At 40.2% G+C, this 25,142-nt stretch overlaps 1 long non-coding RNA gene across 1 annotated transcript; it reads right to left on the reverse strand.

The window, feature by feature from the left end:
- Positions 1–1,259: 1,259 nt before the first annotated feature.
- LOC149979862 (uncharacterized) lies at positions 1,260–21,096 on the reverse strand. Its single transcript, XR_016484286.1, has 3 exons — positions 20,409–21,096; positions 2,992–3,040; positions 1,260–1,431 (listed from the first exon to the last, which is right to left on the reverse strand). It is a non-coding gene; the product is annotated as an uncharacterized LOC149979862 (long non-coding RNA).
- Between the last annotated feature and the right edge of the window lie 4,046 nt (positions 21,097–25,142).

The raw sequence follows: 25,142 nt of genomic DNA on the forward strand, positions 1-25,142 counted from the left end.
CAGGGTCTGAAATGAAGATAAAGCATCTGTACTCTCAGAAGAACGCTCCACAATCACCTAATAGAAAACCCAAAACCCTTCAAATGACTTTTAAACAGTAGAATCCCATCTGGACTAAAGTGTGTTATAAAGACTTAGTAACCACATTAAGAAACTATGCACAATTTTACACCAACCACTAGGCTACATCTGCCTGTTGCAAATAAACATAAAACTCCATTCTGTTCTTCCCACACTGATTTTCATTCATTTCAGCACCACCTTGAAGGACATCTCCACATAACAGCAGTGAAGCAGAATGCATTTATACAATGACTGAGGGAATTCAGTTCCAGTTCTCTTGAGTCATGATGGCAGTCAAATTCCATGTGACTGTTTAGTCACAGTAACTAGGCTTCTCCCAGCTCTGATACTGCTGATGTTCATTAGTAGTCTACCAAACTTGCTAACTGCCTGGTACTCAGCAGTCTATCGTCCCTCTAATCACTCTGACATCATTGCAAATGTAATCGAAAATCTAAATCAAACAGTTCATGAGAACCCATGAGCTCATGTTGTGCAGCATTTCTATAGGCTATGCAATTGCGTGAGAAAACAGAGTGATGCCCTCTATATCAGCTTTCTATCGGCTAGACCTACTATATTTATTTCTCAACTTTCCTAATATTGAGCACATTGCTCCTCTTAACAACAGGAGTATAGCCTACCTGGCTGGCATTAATTATACTTTTTAAAATGTAGATGTTCCAAAGGTCTGCACCAGTGACTTGTACGCTATGCGTGGAAGCCAGGAGATGTTAAACGTGTTTATGTTAATGAACAGTAAATTACCGTGAGACTGGCTGTTTGCATGACAATCACCGGCTGACAAAATGTAATGACCGCCACGTCCCTAATTATGATCAATTAATTGCAAAGAAGAAAAACTACCGTACACACACACACATCTTCACAGGTGTGTTGTGTAATCTTTACAGGTGTATTGTTAATCTTTACAGGTGCATTGTTGATCTTTACAGGTGTATTATATAGTCTTTACATGTGTATTGTTAATCTTAACAGGTGTATTGTTAATCTTTACAGGTGTATTATATAGTCTTTACAGTTGCATTATATAATCATTACAGGCGTATTGTATAATCTTTACAAGTGTATTATATCATCTTTACAGGTGTATTATATTACAGGTGTATTATATTATCTTTACAGGTGTATTATATAATCTTTACAGGTATATTATCTTTACAGGTGTATTACCATTACCTGTCGTCATTCTGAAAGGACTGGTCCCCCAGCAGCAGGTCCCTGAAGCGGTAGCGGGGCGGTAGAGGAGGGACCTCAGAGTCCACCTCCAACTTGAGGGCTGAGATGTCCAGAATAACTCCACTGTTGCTGCTGTTGTTCTTCTGGAGGGTCTCCGTGGAGTCAGACCTGACAACATACAAAGAAATCTAAGAAAGACATACTGTATAAGAAATCTAAGAAAGACATACTGTATAAAAAAATATGTAGGGTTGGATGACTTAAGACACGATCTCTGATTGCTGGCAAGCAGCTTTTGATATGATCTCTGACACTGACATACTGAGTTGCTGACAGAGCACTGAGGAGGTTAGAATATAGTCTCACACTGGGATATGATACGTTTTGAGTTGTTGACAGGACAGAGGTACAACTATGATATGTCTCAATGGTTGACAGCAAGGTTTAACAAGCACATCCATGTACTTTATCTCCTCTTATTCTGTAGCGTTCCATTGCAATGAAAGGGAAAGGAATGACAAGCAAGCAGAGAAGGAAATTACATTTTTATCAAGGGATTTGTTCATATCTGGGTCGATGCAAGAGTATGTGTGTGTTTGTGTGTGTGTGCATGCACATGAGTGTTTAAAGTGAGCAAAACAGAGTTGTACAGATCCACAATGAGCACTAACACAAATATATAAAATCTGATTAAATCAATGGCCTGATCAACTGCCCAGAGTCTGGGCCATCCACATTTTCACCACATGAGCAAAAATGTATAAATAAATGCTGAATAGAATTCCAACCATTTTTGGCATTAGATGGGATTTTTTGAAACAGACCTGTTGGAGAGGGAAAATGTTAAATCCATCAACTTGTGCAGTAATTGAATGGTAAGATTATCCTAAGCAATTTGGATCCAGTTAAAATGGAAAGGTTTCTCTCCGCATTAAATAACTACACCACAAAGTCTACACATTTTGATGATGTGAAATTTGATGTCTGAAGACGATTTCCACAGTGACAATACATGATGTATTCATGATGCATTAAACCCCCTAGGGAACACAGATCATCTCCCTAGCTGAACATACAGCCTGCATCCCAAATTGACACCCTATTTCCTACAGATGCCGTATCTTCATTTGAGGAAGTTTGAAACCACAGCATGAAAATAATCCTGCAAGCAACAGGTCATGTGAATTGTTATGTGGATTATAATGAATGGAATTTTTTTGTAGGGGTTGATACATTTTACGTTAGGGTAAATATTTTAACGTGGAAATTACTAACTTTAGAAGCCTTTTTGAACCTTGAGTACAAAACAAGTTGGCATTTCCTGCTGAGCAAGAACATTCCTGCAACAACAGAATGATCAAATTAAGATACAGCATGTGTATATAGCTACAGTAGTGCACGATTTTTGAGCACAGCCCTCTGGTCAAGAGTAGTGCACAACATAGAGAATAGGGTGTCATTTGGGAGGCAAGGTTTAATAAATGTTCTGTACAGAACGGTAGTATTGGTCGGAGCAGTCCACTGAATACACCATTAAACATAGTCAAATGAAGATAAACAGGTTTCAATTATCCAGGATCACTCTGGGACCGTTTCATTATGGCTGCTCTATTGATACTGGTGGAATGTTTAAGTAGAAGATCAAACAAACATAGGCTTACAGCCAATACAAACACACACACACACTATTTTCATGTCAGTCCTTGTCACGTTGACAAGACACATTACCTGTCACCATGGGATCTCGAGGATCGACGCAGCGGGCTCATGGTAGCGTCTTGGTGAGGGATATAGGAATATTTGAGAGAGAGAGAGAGAGAGAGAGAGAGAGAGAGAGAGAGAGGAAAAGAGAGAGAGAGAGAGGAAAAGAGAGGAAAAGAGAGGAAAAGAGAGAGGAAAGCAGAGTTCAACATGAATAATACATCTACAAGGTGGGGGGTATACGGTGTGTAACAATAACACACACAGCATACATATCAGCTTAACTCTGTGCTGCTGCTGAGGCAAACCAATCCCTCTGAAGTTACCTCTTCTTTTACATTCCTTCTTTAAGGATTACTCCAACATGCGGTTGATGGCTAAGACGAGTTGTGTTATGTCTCACTATAACACAGTTTCATGAAAAGTCAAAGTAATGTTTTAGATCAGTGGTATTCAAAGTCAGGGTCGCAATGGAAACAGCAGTAGGGTCGCCAAAAACTAAAGAAATATATATATTTAAGAGAATGGAATACATTTTTTGAGAAAGATAATTTGACAAATACAATTTTATTGAGTAAATGTATTTATTGGTTTCTTTTAATTTTGATAAGAGATGAAAATGCAATGAAACTGAAAGTTATTTGATGATGTCTAATCAAAATGTACCGATTTTAAGGTTGTGTCATCAGATTTGGGGTGGGACCGCAAGAAATTCTTGGGGAAAAAAATGGGGTCCCTGCTGAAAAATTCTTAATACTACTGTTTTAAATTTAGGCAATGTGCTACGTGGAGCCTTTGATAATCAACAAGCAGTAAAGTGCCTCTCTGATTTGCTGTAAAAACACTAAGTGGACAATATGGGACTCAAATGGGTTATTTGCTGATCTTGTGTGTGACGATGCTTCACTCCAAAAAAAGGACATCATTTCTAAACCCTTTGTTTTGTCCTTCAGAAATGTACAGACTTTATCAAGCAACTAATTAACTTACAGACATAAAAACACAATGATTTCTGTGTTAATATGGAGGAAAGAAAAGTAATCTCTCTTTTGTATACTAGTGGTGTGCTGAAAATGTGGACTCAATAGTAGTGGGCTCAAAGCATAAATGTTGGCACAGAGGTAGATAGATGTACAGTATGTACTCTGAACATATACATATACATATGGAGCCACTGCAGATTTGGCCCCTGGGGGGCGTGGCAGCCACTATAACTCTCTATAACAAGTCTCTATAACAAGTTCCGTTGAGAGCCCATAGCATTCCAAAGTTAAAGTTAAAAGACTGATGGCACCGGTGCCCATATACTGTAGCCTATATAACATATCAGCATAGCATAGCAGTGGCTATTTTTGTTAATACTGGTATGTCAGATTAGCTCAATCGCCAAATTCAACCTCTGAAAAAAAACATAAAATAACCATTCAAAACATGAAAAACATACATAAACATAGAATTTGATTTTTAATTGTGTGAAAATGTTCTAATGTGTGTACAATATGCTTATTTTTGGAAATGTAAATAATTTACTTGTGTTGCAAAATGTTAATAAAATAAAAAAGTGTTACTGTTTGACAGAAAGTATCTTTTTGCCATCATTTCCAGTTTGAGGAGGAAAAAAATACCAGTTTTTGTGCTTTTAGTGGTCGAAATATGTTGGTGCTTTTAGGGTCAATCTTTGTACCATGCTCAACGTCCCAACTCCTTATCTGGAGCTCTCCTACAGTACATTAAGTACATAGGGAGCTCTCCAATGCACACACATGGCTAATGACTATATGGGTCAGCCCTGTAGGCGGTCATCATGAGAGAATGGACAGGCTGGAGTGGGCTCATGAGAGAGAGAGAGAGAGAGAGAGAGAGAGAGAGAGAGAGAGAGAGAGAGAGAGGCAGACCTGGCTTTCAAGAAAAGACAGGCTATGTGCACACTGCCCACAAAATGAGGTGGTAACTGAGCTGCACTTCCTAACCTCGTGCCAAATGTATGACCATATTAGAGACACATATCAGGATGCTTTACTGTTGGCATGACACAGGACTGATGGTAGCGCTCACCTTGTCTTCTCCGGACAAGCTTTTTTCCAGATGCCCCAAACAATCGGAAAGGTGATTCATCAGAGATAATGACTTTACCTCAGTCCTCAGCAGTCCACTCCCTGTACCCTTTGCAGAATATCAGTCTGTCCCTGATGTTTTTCCTGGAGAGAAGTGGCTTCTTTGCTGCCCTTCTTGACACCAGGCCATCCTCTAAAAGTCTTCGACTCACTGAGCGTGCAGATGCACTCACCTGCCTGCTGCCATTCCTGAGCAAGCTCTGTACTGGTGGTTCCCCGATCCCGCAGCTGAATCACCTTTAGGAGGCGGTCCTGGTGCTTGCTGGACTTTCTTGTGCGCTCTGAAGCCTTCTTCACAACAATTGAACCGCTCTCCTTGAAGTTCTTGATGATCCGATAAATGGTTGATTTAGGTGCAATCTTACTGGCAGCAATATCCTTACCTGTGAAGCCCTTTTTTGTGCAAAGCAATGATGACGGCACGTGTTTCCTTGCAGGTAACCATGATTGACAGAGGAAGAACAATGATTCCAAGCACCACCCTCCTTTTGAAGCCTCCAGTCTGTTATTCGAACTCAATCAGCATGACAGCGTGATCTCCAGCCTTGTCCTCGTCAACACTCACACCTGTTTTAACGAGAGAATCACTGACATGATGTCAGCTGGTCCTTTTGTGGCAGGGCTGAAATGTAGTGGAAACGTTTTTGTGGGATTCAGTTAATTTGCATGGCAAAGAGGGACTTTGCAATTAATTGCAATTCATCTGATCACTCTTCATAACATTCTGGAGTATATGCAAATTACCATCATACAAACTGAGGCAGCAGGCTTTGTGAAAAATAATATTTGTGTCATTCTCAAAACTTTTGGCTACGACTGTTGAATGTGTAATGTTTGCAGTTCATTTTTCATTTTTTTATTGTTTATTATCTATTTCACTTGCTTTGGTAATGTTAACATGTTTCCCATGCCAATAAAGTCCATAAATTGAAAGAGAGAGAGAGAGAGAGAGAGAGAGAGAGAGAGAGAGAGAGAGAGAGAGAGAGAGAGAGAAGTATCATCAACAGCAGACATCTACATTTCCTCAGTGAAAACAATGTACTGAGGCTCTGATTTGTTGATTTGTTGATAAAAATATATATATTTCGACTCAATTTGGCATGGAGCTCTGCTGTAAAAATTTATGGAAAGTGGTGTTGGGGGAAAATATACAACATTTTAAAATGGTTTTTATTCAACCAGGTAAAACCCATTAAGGTTAAAAACCTCTTTTGCGAGGGTGACATGGCAAGAAGCCAAAACAAGGAAATAGCAGTGTGTCCACAAAATATTACAGAAAAATACAAAATACACACACAGGACCAAGTGTCACAAGTTAAAGATACAATTGAAGATTAGAAACAACTGCAGTCATCACAAACAGTGTTGTCGATCAGAGTCTTTAAAACAGACAGAAACACTAACTCCCCTAACTTTAAAATCTTCTGAATCATGTTCCAGGATGAATGGGAATTTTTCCCATCTCAGTTCTAGCCTTATGAACAGACAAGGACAGCAGCGACATTATAAAATCCATTAACACAAACAACAAGTGTGCGATTAAAATTGGAGAAAAAAAAAGTTGTATTTTCACAGGGCCGTGGGTTGAGACAGGGATGCAGCTTGAGCCCCACCCTCGTTCAACATATACAGTACATTCGGAAAGTATTCAGACCCCTTGACTTTTTCCACATGTTGTTACGTTTCAGAATTATTCTACAATGGATTAAATTATATATATTTCTCATCAATCTACACACAATAACCTATAATGACACAGAGTCCCCCGGTACTGCTGCTCATTCCATGCACCAGGTCTATTTCACCAGCTTTCTAGGCATCACTGAACTTGATTCATTACCACCAACCCCGGGCTGTCTTGTCTCATTACGCACACCTGGTTCCCATTCCCCCTGATTAGTATGTTATATATGTGCTCTCTGTTCCCCATTGTACTTGTCGGTTACTGTTCCCATGTCAGTTGGTCTTGTGAGTACCTGTGCTTTATTGTTTAGGCTTTCGTGATACGTGTATTGTGCACTTGTTATTTCGGGTCTGGTCCTATGTAGTGTTATGACGGGTCTCGTCCCATGTAATATTAAGAGGTTTAAACCTCGCTCTTTTGTTTGGGTTACATCCCTGTGTATTTTATAGATGGGTTTGTTTTGGGCTTCGTCCCTGTGTTGTCCCCGTGTCTTTTTCAAACATTATTTACATAACTATACAGACCCTTTGCTATGAGACTCGAAATTGAGCTCAGGTGCATCCTGTTTCCATTGATCATCCTTGAGATTTTTCCACCTGTGGTAAATTCAATTGACTTGACATGATTTGGAAAGGCACACACTTGTCTATTTAAGGTCCCACAGTTGACCGTGCATGTCAGAGCAAAAACCAAGCCATATGGTCAAAGTATTTGTCGGTAGAGCTCCGAGACAGGATTGTGTCGAGGCACAGATCTGGGGAACGGTACCAATATTTTATTTGCAGCATTGAATGTCCCCAAGAACACAGTGGCCTCCATCATTCTTAAATAGAAGAAGTTTGGAACCACCAAGACTCTTCCTAGCCCGTGCCAAACTGAGCAAATTGAGAAGGGCCTTGGTCAGGGAGGTGACCAAGAACCAGATGATCACTCTGACAGAGCTTCAGGGTTACTAAAGGACTCTCAGACCATGAGAAACAAGATTCTCTGGTCTGATGAAACCAAGATTGAACTATTTCGCCTGAATGCCAAGTGTCACATCTGGAGGAAACTTTGCACCATTCCTACGGTGAAGCATGATGGTGGCAGCGTCATGCTGTCGGGATATTTTTGAGTGGCTGGGACTGGGAGACTCGTCAGGAACGAGGGAACGATGAACGAAGCAAAGTACAGAGAGATCCTTGATGAAAACCTGCTCCAGAGCGCTCGGGACATCAGACTGGGGTGAAGGTTCACCTTCCAACAGGACAACGACCCTAAGCACACAGCCAAGACAACGCAGGAGTGGATTTGGGACAAGTCTCTTTGGCCCAGCCAAAGCCCGGATTTGAACCCGATCAAACATCTCTGGAGAGACCTGAAACTAGCTGTGCAGCGACACTCCCCATCCAAGCTGACAGAGCTTGAGAGGATCTGCAAAAAATAATGGGAGATACTCCCCAAATACAGGTTTGCCAGCTTGTAGCATCATACCCAATAGGACTCAATTATGTAATCTCTGCCAAAGGTGCTTCAACAAAGTACTGAGTAAAGGGTCTGAATACTTATGCTAATGTCATAATTCAGTTTTTATTTTTAATACATTTGCAAAAAATTCTAAAAACCTGTTCTTGCTTTGTCATTATGGGGTATTGTATGTAGATTGATGAGGGAAAAAACTATTTAATCATTTTCAGAATAAGGCTGTAAAATAACAAAATGTGGAAAAAGTCAAGGGGTCAGAATACTTTCCGAATAAACTGTATATCAACGTATTGGCGAGGGCACTAGAACAATCTGCAGCACCCGGCTTCTCTAGTAGGGCTTCACCCTACTAGAATCTGAAGTCAAATGTCTACTGTTTGCTGATGATCTGGTGGTTCTGTCCCAATCAAGGAGGGCCTACAGCAGCACCTAGATCTTCTGCACAGATTCTGTCAGACCTACCTGGGCCCTCACAGTAATTCTCAGTAAGACAAAAAGAATGGTGTTCCAAAAAAGGTCCAGTTGCCAGGACCACAAATACAAATTCCATCTACACACCGTTGTCCTAGAGCACACACAAAACTATACATACCTCCGCCTAAACATCAGCGCCACAGGTAACTTCCACAAAGCTGTGAACGATCTGAGAGACAAGGCAAGAACGGCCTTCTACGCCATCAAAAGAAACATAAAATTCGACATAGGATCTGGCTAAAAATACTTGAATCAGTTATAGAACCCATTGCGCTTTATGGTTGTGAGGTCTGGGGACTGCTCACCAACCAAAAAACACCAAATATCCTGTGTACAATGTAAAACAAATAATGCATGGAGAGACGAATTAGGCCGATACCCACTAATTGTCAAAATGCAGAAAAGATACATTAAATTCTACAACCACCTAAAAGGAACCGATTCCCAAACCTTCCATAACAAAGCCATCACCTATAGAGAGATTAACTTGGAGAAGAATCCACTAAGCAAGCTGGTCCTGGGGTTCTGTTCACAAACACAAACAGACCCAACAAAGCTCCAGGACAGCAACACAATTAGACCCAACCAAATAATGAGAAAACAAAAAGAGAATTACTTGAATTAACAACAAAAAAACTGAGCAAACTAGAATGTTATTTGGCCCTAAACAGAGAGTACACAGTGGCAGAATACCTGACCACTGTGACTGACCCAAACTTAAAGAATGCTTTGACTATGTACAGACTCAGTGAGCATAGCCTTGCTATTGAGAGAGGCAGACCTGACTCTCAAGAGAAGACAGGCTATGTGCACACTGCCCACAAAATGAGGTGGAAACTGAGCTGCATTTCCTAACCTCCTGCCAAATATATGACCATATTAGAGACACATATTTCCCTCAGATCACACCATCACAGCAGCAAGATTTGTGACTTGTTGCCGCAAGAAAAAGGCAACCAGTGAAGAACAAACACCATTGTAAATAAACCCAATATTTATGTTTATTTATTTTCCCATTAGTACTTTAACTATTTGCACATCGTTACAGCACTGTATATAGTCATTACAGTGCCTTGCGAAAGTATTCGGCCCCCTTGACCTTTGCGACCTTTTGCCACATTTCAGGCTTCAAACATAAAGATATAAAACTGTATTTTTTTGTGAAGAATCAACAACAAGTGGGACACAATCATGAAGTGGAACGACATTTATTGGATATTTCAAACTTTTTTAACAAATCAAAAACTGAAAAATTGGGCGTGCAAAATTTTTCAGCCCCTTTACTTTCAGTGCAGTAAACTCTCTCCAGAAGTTCAGAGGTCTCAGAGGTCCGTTAAAAGCGCAGAGAGCATCATGAAGAACAAGGAACACACCAGGCTGAATAATTTTGCACGCCCAATTTTTCAGTTTTTGATTTGTTAAAAAAGTATATGACATTTGAAATGTCTTTATTCCTTTGGAACTTTTGTGAGTGTAATGTTTACTGTTAATTTTTTATTGTTTATTTCACTTTTGTTTATTATCTGTCACTTGCATTGGCAAAAGAAACATATTTGTCCCATGCCAATAAAGCCCTTAAATTGAAATTGAATAGGGAGGGAGAGAGAGAGAAAGAGAGAGAGCAAGAGAGAGAGATACTCTGATTAGCAGCCCAGAGGACAAACCCCAAGAAGCCTCCTGTAAGGAGGGATGAGAGTGTGGTGAGATGACGTGAGAGGGCCAGTGACCTTTGTATTTCATTGTTATTTTTACACTGCCTCTATGCACACTCACAGGGCCCTACACACTACACACACTGATACTCCAAAACACACGAACACTCACTGCATCATCTGCTCACTCACACAAATGCACATACATTTATACTGACACTACACACACTCACATACAAACTGCTGCTACTCTGTTTATACACTCACATACAAACTGCTGCTACTCTGTTTATACACTCACATACAACTGCTGCTACTCTGTTTATACACTCACATTCAAACTGCTGCTACTCTGTTTATACACTCACATACAAACTGCTGCTACTCTGTTTATACACTACTCTGTTTATACACTCACATACAAACTGCTGCTACTCTGTTTATACACTCACATACAACTGCTGCTACTGTGTTTATACTCTCACATTCAAACTGCTGCTACTCTGTTTATACACTCACATACAAACTGCTGCTACTCTGTTTATACACTCACATACAACTGCTGCTACTCTGTTTATACACTCACATTCAAACTGCTGCTACTCTGTTTATACTCTACTCTGTTTATACACTCACATACAAACTGCTGCTACTCTGTTTATACACTCACATACAAACTGCTGCTACTCTGTTTATACACTCACATTCAAACTGCTGCTACTCTGTTTATACTCTACTCTGTTTATACTCTCACATACAAACTGCTGCTACTCTGTTTATACTCTCACATACAAACTGCTGCTACTCTGTTTATACACTCACATACAAACTGCTGCTACTCTTGTTTATACTCTCACATACAACTGCTGCTACTCTGTTTATACACTCACATACAACTGCTGCTACTCTGTTTATACACTCACATACAAACTGCTGCTACTCTGTTTATACACTCACATACAAACTGCTGCTACTCTGTTTATACACTCACATACAAACTGCTGCTACTCTGTTTATACACTCACATACAACTGCTGCTACTCTGTTTATACACTCACATACAAACTGCTGCTACTCTGTTTATACACTCACATACAAACTGCTGCTACTCTGTTTATACACTCACATACAAACTGCTGCTACTCTGTTTATACACTCACATACAAACTGCTGCTACTCTGTTTATACACTCACATACAACTGCTGCTACTCTGTTTATACACTCACATACAAACTGCTGTTACTCTGTTTATACACTCACATTCAAACTGCTGCTACTCTGTTTATACACTCACATACAACTGCTGCTACTCTGTTTATACACTCACATACAACTGCTGCTACTCTGTTTATACACTCACATACAAACTGCTGCTACTCTGTTTATACTCTCACATACAACTGCTGCTACTCTGTTTATACACTCACATACAAACTGCTGCTACTCTGTTTATACTCTCACATACAACTGCTGCTACTCTGTTTATACACTCACATACAAACTGCCTTTACTCTGTTTATACACTACTCTGTTTATACACTCACATACAAACTGCTGCTACTCTGTTTATACACTAACATACAAACTGCTGCTACTCTGTTTATACACTCACATACAAACTGCCTTTACTCTGTTGATACACTACTCTGTTTATACACTCACATACAAACTGCTGCTACTCTGTTTATACACTCACATACAAACTGCTGCTACTCTGTTTATACACTCACATACAAACTGCTGCTACTCTGTTTATACACTCACATACAACTGCTGCTACTGTGTTTATACACTCACATACAAACTGCTGCTACTCTGTTTATACACTCACATACAAACTGCTGCTACTCTGTTTATACTCTCACATACAACTGCTGCTACTCTGTTTATACACTCACATACAAACTGCCTTTACTCTGTTTATACACTACTCTGTTTATACACTCACATACAAACTGCTGCTACTCTGTTTATACACTCACATACAAACTGTTGCTACTCTGTTTATACACTCACATTCAAACTGTTGCTACTGTGTTTATACACTCACATACAAACTGCTGCTACTCTGTTTATACACTCACATACAAACTGCTGCTACTCTGTTTATACACTCACATACAACTGCTGCTACTCTGTTAATACTCTCACATACAAACTGCTGCTACTGTGTTTATACACTACTCTGTTTATACACTCACATACAAACTGCTGCTACTCTGTTTATACACTCACATACAACTGCTGCTACTCTGTTAATACTCTCACATACAAACTGCTGCTACTGTGTTTATACACTACTCTGTTTATACACTCACATACAACTGCTGCTACTCTGTTTATACTCTCACATACAACTGCTGCTACTCTGTTTATACACTCACATACAAACTGCCTTTACTCTGTTTATACACTCACATACAACTGCTGCTACTGTGTTTATACACTCACATACAACTGCTGCTACTCTGTTTATACACTCACATACAAACTGCCTTTACTCTGTTTATACACTCACATACAACTGCTGCTACTGTGTTTATACACTACTCTGTTTATACACTCACATACAAACTGCTGCTACTCTGTTTATACACTCACATACAAACTGCTGCTACTCTGTTTATACACTCACATACAACTGCTGCTACTCTGTTTATACACTCACATACAAACTGCCTTTACTCTGTTTATACACTCACATACAACTGTTGCTACTCTGTTTATACACTACTCTGTTTATACACTCACATACAAACTGCTGCTACTCTGTTTATACACTCACATACAACTGCTGCTACTCTGTTTATACTCTCACATACAACTGCTGCTACTCTGTTTATACACTCACATTCAAACTGTTGCTACTCTGTTTATACACTCACATTCAAACTGCTGCTACTCTGTTTATACACTCACATACAACTGCTGCTACTCTGTTTATACTCTCACATACAACTGCTGCTACTCTGTTTATACACTCACATTCAAACTGCTGCTACTCTGTTTATACACTCACATACAACTGCTGCTACTCTGTTTATACTCTCACATACAACTGCTGCTACTCTGTTTATACACTCACATTCAAACTGTTGCTACTCTGTTTATACACTCACATTCAAACTGTTGCTACTCTGTTTATACACTCACATACAAACTGCTGCTACTCTGTTTATACTCTCACATACAACTGCTGCTACTGTGTTTATACACTACTCTGTTTATACACTCACATACAACTGCTGCTACTGTGTTTATACACTCACATACAAACTGCTGCTACTCTGTTTATACACTCACATACAAACTGCTGCTACTCTGTTTATACACTCACATACAACTGCTGCTACTCTGTTTATACTCTCACATACAACTGCTGCTACTGTGTTTATACACTCACATACAAACTGTTGCTACTCTGTTTATACACTCACATACAAACTGCTGCTACTCTGTTTATACACTCACATACAACTGCTGCTACTGTGTTTATACACTACTCTGTTTATACACTACTCTGTTTATACACTCACATACAAACTGCTGCTACTCTGTTTATACACTCACATTCAAACTGCTGCTACTCTGTTTATACACTCACATACAAACTGCTGCTACTCTGTTTATACACTACTCTGTTTATACACTCACATACAAACTGCTGCTACTCTGTTTATACACTCACATACAAACTGCTGCTACTCTGTTTATACACTCACATTCAAACTGCTGCTACTGTGTTTATACACTCACATTCAAACTGTTGCTACTCTGTTTATACACTACTCTGTTTATACACTCACATACAAACTGCTGCTACTGTGTTTATACACTCACATACAAACTGCTGCTACTCTGTTTATACACTCACATACAAACTGCTGCTACTCTGTTTATACACTACTCTGTTTATACACTCACATACAAACTGCTGCTACTGTGTTTATACACTCACATACAAACTGTTGCTACTCTGTTTATCATTTATGCTGATGCCTAGTCACCTTACCCCTATATACAGTGGGGCAAAAAAAGTATTTAGTCAGCCACCAATTGTGCAAGCTCTCCCCCTTAAAAAGATAAGAGGCCTGTAATTTTCATCATAGGTACACTTCAACTATGACAGACAAAATGAGAAGAAAAAGAAAAATCCAGAAAATCACATTGTAGGATTTTTAATGAATTTATTTGCAAATTATGGTGGAAAAGAAGTACAGTGCCTTGCGAAAGTATTCGGCCCCCTTGAACTTTGCGACCTTTTGCCACATTTCAGGCTTCAAACATAAAGATATAAAACTGTCTTTTTTTGTGAAGAATCAACAACAAGTGGGACACAATCATGAAGTGGAACGACATTTATTGGATATTTCAAACTTTTTTAACAAATCAAAAACTGAAAAATTGGCCGTGCAAAATTATTCAGCCCCTTTACGTTCAGTGCAGCAAACTCTCTCCAGAAGTTCAGTGAGGATCTCTGAATGATCCAATGTTGACCTAAATGACTAATGATGATAAATACAATCCACCTGTGTGTAATCAAGTCTCCGTATAAATGCACCTGCACTGTGATAGTCTCAGAGGTCCGTTAAAAGCGCAGAGAGCATCATGAAGAACAAGGAACACACCAGGCAGGTCCGAGATACTGTTGTGAAGAAGTTTAAAGCCGGATTTGGATACAAAAATATTTCCCAAGCTTTAAACATCCCAATGAGCACTGTGCAAGCGATAATATTGAAATGGAAGGAGTATCAGACCACTGCAAATCTACCAAGACCTGGCCGTCCCTCTAAACTTTCAGCTCATACAAGGAGAAGACTGATCAGAGATGCAGCCAAGAGGCCCATGATCACTCTGGATGAACTGCAGAGATCTACAGCTGAGGTGGGAGACTCTGTCCATAGGACAACAATCTATTGCACAAATCTGGCCTTTATGGAAGAGTGGCAAGAAGAAAGCCATTTCTTAAAGATATCCATAAAAAGTGTTGTTTAAAGTTTGCCACAAGCCACATGGGAGACACACCAAACATGTGGAAGAAGGTGCTCTGGTCAGATGAAACCAAAATTGAACTTTTTGGCAACAATGCAAAATGTTATGTTTGGCGTAAAAGCAACACAGCTGAACACACCATCCCCACTGTCAAACATGGTGGTGGCAGCATCATGGTTTGGGCCTGCTTTTCTTCAGCAGGGACAGGGAAGATGGTTAAATTGATGGGAAGATGGATGGAGCCAAATACAGGACCATTCTGGAAGAAAACCTGATGGAGTCTGCAAAAGACCTGAGACTGGGACGGAGATTTGTCTTCCAACAAGACAATGATCCAAAACATAAAGCAAAATCTGCAATGGAATGGTTCAAAAATAAACATATCCAGGTGTTAGAATGGCCAAGGCAAAGTCCAGACCTGAATCCAATCGAGAATCTGTGGAAAGAACTGAAAACTGCTGTTCACAAATGCTCTCCATCCAACCTCACTGAGCTCGAGCTGTTTTGCAAGGAGGAATGGGAAAAAATTTCAGTCTCTCGATGCGCAAAACTGATAGAGACATAACCCAAGCGACTTACAGCTGTAATCGCAGCAAAAGGTGGCGCTACAAAGTATTAACTTAAGGGGGCTGAATAATTTTGCACGGACAATTTTTCAGTGTTTGATTTGTTAAAAAAGTTTGAAATATCCAATAAATGTCGTTCCACTTCATGATTGTGTCCCACTTGTTGTTGATTCTTCACAAAAAATACAGTTTTATATCTTTATGTTTGAAGCCTGAAATGTGGCAAAAGGTCGCAAAGTTCAAGGGGGCCGAATACTTTCGCAAGGCACTGTATTTGGTCAATAACAAAAGTTTATCTCAATACTTTTTTATATACCCTTTGTTGGCAAAGACAGAGGTCAAACATTTTCTGTAAGTCTTCACAAGGTTTTCACACACTGTTGCTGGTATTTTGGCCTATTCCTCCATGCAGATCTCCTCTAGAGCAGTGATGTTTTGGGGCTGTTGCTGGGCAACACGGACTTCCAACTCCCTCCAAAGATTTTCTATGGGGTTGAGATCTGGAGACTGGCTAGGCCACTCCAGGACCTTGAAATGCTTCTTGAGAAGCCACTCCTTCGTTGCCCGGGCGGTGTGTTTGGCATCATTGTCATGCTGAAAGACCCAGCCACGTTTCATCTTCAATGCCCTTGCTGATGGAAGGAGGTTTTCACTCAAAATCTCACGATACATGGCCCCATTCATTCTTTCCTTTACACAGATCAGTCGTCCTGGTCCCCTTGTAGAAAAACAGCCCCAAAGCATGATGTTTCCACCCCCATGCTTCACAGTAGGTATGGTGTTCTTTGGATGCAACTCAGCATTCTTTGTCCTCCAAACATGACGAGTTGAGTTTTTACCAAAAAGTTATAGTTTTGTTTCATCTGACGATATGACATTCTCCAATCTTCTTCTGGATCATCCAAATGCTCTCTAGCAAACTTCAGACGGGCCTGGATATGTACTGGCTTAAGCAGGAGGACACATCTGGAACTGCAGGATTTGAGTCCCTGGCGGCGTAGTGTGTTACTGATGGTAGGCTTTTTTACTTTGGTCCCAGCTCTCTGCAGGTCATTCACTAGGTCCCCCCGTGTCGTTCTGGGATTTTTGCTCACCGTTCTTGTGATCATTTTGAACCCACGAGGTGAGATCTTGCGTGGAGCCCCAGATCGAGGGAGATTATAAGTGTTCTTGTATGTCTTCCATTTCCTAACAATTGCTCCCACAGTTGATTTCTTCAAACCAAGCTGCTTACCTATTGCAGATTCAGTCTTCCCAGCCTGGTGCAGGTCTACAATGTTGTTTCTGGTGTCCTTTGACAGCTCTTTGGTCTTGGCCATAGTGGAGTTTGGAGTGTGACTGTTTGAGGTTGTGGACAGGTGTCTTTTATACTGATAACAAGTTAAAACAGGTGCCATTAATACAGGTAATGAGTGGAGGACAGAGGAGCCTCTTAAAGAAGAAGTTACAGGTCTGTGAGAGCCAGAAATCTTGCTTGTTTGTAGGTGACCAAATACTTATTTTCCAACATAATTTGCAAATAAATTCATTAAAATCCTACAATGTGATTTTCTGGATTTGTTTTCTAACTTTGTATGTCATAGTTCAAGTGTACCTATGATGAAAATTACAGGCCTCACTCATCTTTTTAAGTGGGAGAACTTGCACAATAGGTGGCTGACTAAATACTTTTTTTGCCCCACCTCTATCGATCCAGTATCCCTGCACATTGTAAAAATGTTAGTGCAACTGACACTGTATATAGTGTGCTTATAGTGTGCTTAATAACAACAACAAAAAACACCTCCTCCTCCATGCTTCACAATGGGAAGCACACATGCGGAGATCATCCGTTCACCTTCTCTGCGTCTCACAAAGACAGTGGTTGGAACCAAAAATCTCTAATTTGGACACATCAGAAAAAATCTGACAGATTTCCACCGGTCTAATGTCCATTGCTCGTGTTTCTTGGCCCAAGCAAGTCTCTTCTTATTGGTGTCCTTTAGTGGTGGTTTCTTTGCAGCATTTCAACCATGAAGGCCTGATTCACGCAGTCTCTTCTGAACAGTTGATGTTGAGATGTGTCTGTTACTTGAACTCTGTGAAGCATTTATTTGGGCTGAGGTCTGAGGTGCAGTTAACTCTAATGAACTTATCCTCTGCAGCAGAGGTAACTCTGGGTATTCCTTTCCTGTGAAAGTTCTTGAAATGTTCCGGATTGACTGACCTTCATGTCTTAAAGTAAGACTGTTGTTTCTCTTTGCTAATTTGAGCTGTTCTTGCCATAATATGGACTTGGTATTTTACCAAATAGGGCTATCTTCTGTATACCATCCCTACCATGTCACAACACAACTAATTGACACAAATGCATTAAGAAGAAAATAAATTCCACAAATTAACTTTTAACAAGGCACTCCTGTTAATTAAAATGCATTCCAGGTGACTACCTCATGAAGCTGGTTGAGAGAATGCCAAGAGTGTGCAAAGCTGTCATCAAGGCAAAGGGTGGCTACTTTGAAGAATCTCAAATATAAAATATATTTTGATTTGTTTAACAGTTTATTAATTGAATGAAGTCACAATGTTCATTCTGTTCTGTTCTTTGCAAATTAAAGTACATTTAAAAAACAATGTAACAAACCCGAAAACAAGTTGGACCACAATAGTTCATCTTAGCCTGTCATGCAATTGGATTTCAAATGTACTAAATCAGATTAAAACAATGCCATTCACTAATTCTCCTTTCTAAATATTTATTTTCTCCAGATTAGACATCCAAATAAACATGCTTGGAATTATCGCAAAGATACACAGCAGACTACAATGTTAAAAGTTGAATGGACTGACGGCAACAGTGCATTGCCAGCTAGCAGAGATGGGACCAAATCACAATTTTGTAAGTCCTGAGCAAGTCTCAAGTAATGTCCCAAGTTCCACAGCTCAGGTCGAGTCAAGTCCCTCCCTACTTTCGGGGTTCGAGTCCTCAAGTCAATGGTTAAGTGTTTTATGCCAATTTCATTGCAGTTGCAATGCATCAGTGATTTTGGACCCACATATTTTACAAACTGCACCTCTTATGTCCTCCACTACCACATAGTCTTTGAAACCAAATGCAACCATTTTGGGGACTGATGATGCCCTGATGCACCACAGGTCCCAGAGTGGTGGGGCAAATTGTTTTCCCGGAGGCCTGGAGCTTTCACTAATCTGGTAACCTAACCAGGTGCAAATCAGGATCATATAGAGTATGACAGTGATTCATTATTAGTTGTAAAAATGTATTTATATGGGAGTGGGACCACACTAACATTTTAGTCATTTAGCAGACGCTCTTATCCAGAGCAATTTAAAGGAGCAATTAGGGTTAAGTGCCTTGCTCAAGGGCACACCAACCAATTTTTCACCTGACCGGCTCAGGATTCAAACCATTGACCTTTCAGTTAATGGCCCAAAACTCTTAACCACTAGCCTACCTGCCACCTAGATATACAAATATTTTCTAAACAGGTCACATGGTTTTAAAGAAACTCTGGAAAAATTCAGGAGCCCAAACCTTTACAGACACAACCACTGCAATTGGACAATTTGTTACGTTTTTCAGATCAAATATTGTAATCAGATTACAGATACTTTTGAAAAACTAGATGATTACTTTGAGGACAACTTTAAAATTCAGAAAGGATGTTTGGGGGAAAAAATATTATATTATTATATGTAATAGAAAGCGATGGGTTAGAAAGCGGCTGGTAGCCTTCTAATCCATGTAATAGAAAGCGATGGTTTTGGGGCGGCAAGTAGCCTATTGGTTAGAGCGTTGGGACAGTAACCGAAAGGTTGCTACATCAAATCCCAGAGATGTCGTTCTGTCCCTGAACAAGGCAGTTCAATTAACCCTCTGTTCCTAGGCCGTCGTTGTACATAATAATTTGTTCTTAATAGGGTTAGGGTTAGGGTTACTGATTTGCCTAGCTAAATAAAGGTTAAATAAATAAAACATTAAAAAAAAGAAGTCTACATAACCAACCAATAAAGTAAAATGTAGTATGTCGGGAGCGATGTGTAATTACGTTTGCTAAATAAATACTGGAGGACAGTGGATCGGCGCGCGCTTTGCTGGAATACGTGCTTTGTGCCCGGCCTGCGCAACCTCTGATTTCTGTGAATCTGTTTGGTCGAGACACAGAACAGAACGCACAGAACCTCCAGTACTCCAATATAAAGGACAGATAGGCTCACATTGTGCGCGAGGTCACAAATCGGGTCTCTAGGGTCGTACAGCTCAAGTCCAAGTTAGGTCACGAGTCATAGATGGTCAGGTCGAAGTCGAGTGACAAGTGTTTTTTCTTTTTGCCAAGTCAAGTCTGAAGTCGCAAAATGTGACTCGTACTCGAGTCCAAGTCACGTGACTCGAGTCCAAATTTCTCCCAAATAGGCTACAGATGTTTGGCTCTCGGTCAATTTCACTGCACTCGGCGTTAGCCAAGAAGCCAAGGCTGTTTTCAGTTCAGTCCTTACCTGGCTCTGTCGGTGTCCGCGGTCCCATCATCGTAAACACACGTCTTGTTTATGATAGAATATCTGCTGCACATTGTCCGTGCAGCCCCGAGTGTATCACGCTGGTGGTGGATGTCTTCCGATAAAAAAATTAACCCTGGCTTGAAACATTCGTCTTATTCATTGATTATATAAGAGGGGCGAAAAGGGAAGCGACCCCCGCGGATGGCACTTGAAGAGGGTCCACGACCACGGAAAATGCACCGGGGAGGTAGAGAAATTCGAGCATCTTCTGGTCCTCATGGATACATTATGATTAGTTTACACTAGGCGATCTCCGAAATTATTTTCCTTTTATCTTTCGATTTTACCAGGCTGCTGTTCTTTTTGAAAGACTACTTGAAGTTGACATTTTTTTTTTTGCAAAACAGTAACATCAACTGTCTCTAGTTACGTGAATGGATTGGTTAAAAAATATACTGTTTTCTTTTAAAAAAGATCAAACCCATTTCAAACCAGTCAAGTGACAGCATCTATGTGATCCCTTCAGGATAACATCATCCATGCTTTTTCTACTGTCACACAGCAACTGTCCTCCTCCTCCGTCCCTGTGTAAGGGCTGTGTTGATGGAATGGATGGGATAACACACGTTCTCAGAATCCGACCAAATCTCCCTGTCCACCCATACAACCCAACCATACACACCTCGCCATCTACTGGACAACCTTGCAATTATGTTTTTGCATCTTCTTCAAAATAGACGTGTAATAAACTGCAATGAGTAGACTCCGCGCCCTATTATTACAAGGTTTTAAAAGAATACGGCGTTTACAAGTGATGCAGACGCACGTGCCTTACTCCCTAATTGGCAATATCTGTAGATGTGGGTTTTAATTTGAACTCGTCATAATTTCTACAGAAAGCTTGCCCGTAGGGAATTATATGACTCACTTGCAAGGGAAGGTTGCAGGCTTCTGTATATAGTTGGCTTTCGGGGGTTATTGTAGCGAAGTGCACTTCATCACTCAAGAGTCCTCTGGTGGCGTGTGATGGGATTGCAGCTCTTCCTTCTCTGAGATTTAAGTGATGTCTTGTTTACACAGCAGCTAATTTTGGAATAACACTGACCTAGAATTGTTGTGTTTGTATAACAGTGTGTTGTATTGGCCTACATGTTGATGTCTGTAAATGTATGACTGCTTCTCTAAGCTCAATAATCAAACCCTATTTACAAATAGTACAACCGTTTTTGAATTTCAACAATAAATCACAATCATTTATTTCCTTTGGTAAAACATTTAGAAATTAAAACACAAGAAAATAAATGGAAGCCCAATAAATAAACACTTATGTAGGCTACATGCAAAACACCAGACAATGCTACTAGCCTTTCTCTATGATTCTACATACCTTCAATCTTCCTGTCTTCAGCAACTGGTTGTTTATATATTCCCCTTATATTGAAGAACATATTCATGTTCTGTGTAGAGAGCAGTCACAGAGATCTGGACAGAGTTGTACAGCCCTTCAGAAAACAGCATAAATGCTCACCAGCTGCTAACGTGAGTTCAAATGCTGGAGGTTTTGTCAATGCTCTGGGGGCAACTGCTTTGCTGCTTCCATTGTCATTACTTCCAAAGCATCTTATCCACTCAGAACTTTCCCAAACATTCAGTCATCGGTCAATTTATCTCCCTTTAAAATCTAATTTTCCCACATATTTGGTTCTCCCCTGGTTGTAGTTGTTATAATCTGACCAGGGACATTGTTTTCTTTGCCTTTGCAAGAGTTTTGTAAGTTATAAAGCGTAGTGAATGTTGGAACTTCTGATTGCTCTGACATTTAGGGGATGACACAAAGGTTGGTACACACACACACTGTTAATTGACATTGATAAGTGCTACTACAACAGGCAACTGCACTACCGAACAACAGTTTTAGAACACCTACTCATTCAAGGGTTTTTTCTTTATTTAAAAATGTTTCTACATTATACAATAATAGTGAAGACATCAAACTATGAAATGACACATTGAATCATGTAGTAAACAAAAAAGTGTTAAACAAATCAAAATATATTTTATATTTGAGATTATTCAAAGTTGCCACCCTTTGCCTTGATGACAGCTTTGCACACTCTTGGCATTCGTTCAACCAGTTTCATGAGGTAGTCACCTGGAATGCATTTCAATTAACACGTGTGCCTTGTTAAAAGTTAATTTGTGGAATTTATTTTCTTCTTAATGCATTTGAGCCAATCAGTTGTGTTGTGACATGGTAGGGGGGTATACAGAAGATAGTCCTATTTTGGTAAAAGACCAAGTCCATTTTATGGCAAGAACAGCACAAATAAGCAAGGAGAAATGACAGTCCATCATTACTTTAAGACATGAAGGTCAGTCAATGCGGAACATTTAAAGAACTTTCAAAGTTTCTTCAAGTGCAGTTGCAAAAAACCATCAAGCACTATGATGAAACTGGCTCTCATGAGGACCGCCACAGGAAAGGAAGACCCAGAGTTACCTCTGCTGCAGAGGATACATTCATTAGTTACTAGGCTCAGAAATTGCAGCCCAAATAAATGCTTCAGGTAGTTCAAGTAACAGACACATCTCAACATCAACTGTTCAGAGGAGACTGTTTGAATCAGGCCTTCAGGGTCGAATTGCTGCAAAGAAACCACTTCTAAAGGACACCAATAAGAAGAAGAGACTTTCTTGGGCCAAGGCACATGAGCAATGGACATTAGACCGGTGGAAATCTGTCCTTTGGTCTGATGAGTCCAAATTGGAGATTTTTGGATCCAACCGCCATATCTTTGTGAGATGTGATGTGGGTGAACGGATGATCTCCACATGTGTATTTCCCACCATAAAGCATGGAGGGGAGGTGTGTTGGTGTGGGGTTGCTTTGCTGGTGACACTGTCAGTGATTTATTTAGAATTCAAGACACACTTAACCAGCATGGCTACCACAGCATTCTGCAGCTATACGCCATCCCATCTGGTTTGGGCTTAGTGGGACTATCATTTGTTTTTCAACAGGACAATGACTCAACACACCTCCAGGCTGTGTAAGGGCTATTTTACCAAGAAGGAGAGTGATGGAGTGCTGCATCAGATGACCTGGCCTCCACCTCAACCAAATTTAGATGGTTTGGGATGAGTCGGACCGCAGAGTGAAGGAAAAGCAGCCAACAAGTGCTCAGCATATGTGGGAACTCCTTCAAGACGGTTGGAAAAGCATTCCAGGTGAAGCTGGTTGAGAGAATGCCAAGAGTGTGCAAAGCTGTCATCAAGGCAAAGGGTGGATATTTGAAGAATCTCAAATATAAAATATGTTTTGATTTGTTTAACACTTTTTGGGTTACTACATGATTCCTTATGTGTTATTTCATAGTTTTGATTTCTTCACTATTATTCTACAATGTAGAAAACCTATTCTGAACCTAACAGCCATCTGAACCTATTCTGAACCTAACAGCCATCTGAACATTTTCTGAACCTAACAGCCATCTGAACCTAACAGCCATCTGAACCTATTCTGAACCTAACAGCCATCTGAACCTATTCTGAACCTAACAGCCATCTGAACCTATTCTGAACCTAACAGCCATCTGAACCTATTCTGAACCTAACAGCCATCTGAACCTATTCTGAACCTAACAGCCATCTGAACCTATTCCGCAGGTGCTGGAGTTGTAGGCAAACTCATGGAAAACAGAAAAGAAAACTCTGCACACTGCTGCTCATGCTCCCAGGTGATATTTATTTACAACATTTCGACCCTTAGGTCTTCCTCATTGACCCATATCCCAGGTGGGAGTGGAAGGTCCTATAAATAGGGGCAGTACTCAGTGACATCACTTCCTGAAACAAGAGGTAAAAATGTATAACATAGTTTCACAATATTAACATTCAATATATCAAAATATTTGATCATACACAGAGAATGTGATCAATATTTATAGAAATATAAATACACATATAATATTCAATTAGGACAAAAACAAACACAACTTAGAATGATTGAAGCCATAAGAATGGTTTCAAGTCAAACTCCTCGTTGAGTCCAATCGGGGACATGTTCAGCCTATGGATCAGAAAGATTCCCTTTGAAGATGTTTCCTCTCAATGTGCCCTCCCCTGTGTGACATCTTGACCATTTCTATTCCAATGTATCTCAGAGAACTAATAGGATGTCCAGCTTGTACAAAATGTGCAGCAACCAGATTTTTTGTCTCACCAGTGTCTTCAGGCTTCTACGGGTTTTCCCTATGTAAGACAGACTACAAGTGTAACAGATTTCCTCCTGTTCGTCTGAGGAGGAGTAAGGATCGGACCAAAGCGCAGCGTGGTAAGTGTTCATGATGATTTTAATTAGAGAAAGCACTGAACACTGAATCAAAACAATAAACAATGATGTGAATTTACAAAACCCGAAACAGTACCGTCTGGCCCAAACACTCACACGGAAACAAACACCCACAACTCAAAAGTGAAACCCAAGCTACCTAAGTATGTTTCTCAATCAGGGACAACGATTGACAGCTACCTCTGATTGAGAACCATACTAGGCCGAACTCAAAACCCCAACATAGAAAAACACACATAGACTGCCCACCCAACTCACGCCCTGACCATACTAAAACAGAGACAAAACACAGGAACTAAGGTCAGAACGTGACAGTACCACCCCCAAAGGTGCGGACTCCGGCCGCAAAACCTGAACCTATAGGGGAGGGTCTGGGTGGG

The sequence above is a fragment of the Oncorhynchus mykiss genome, chromosome 11, assembly GCF_057628025.1.
Source record: "Oncorhynchus mykiss isolate SJ-2025 chromosome 11, ASM5762802v1, whole genome shotgun sequence".
NCBI classification, from domain to species: domain Eukaryota; kingdom Metazoa; phylum Chordata; class Actinopteri; order Salmoniformes; family Salmonidae; genus Oncorhynchus; species Oncorhynchus mykiss.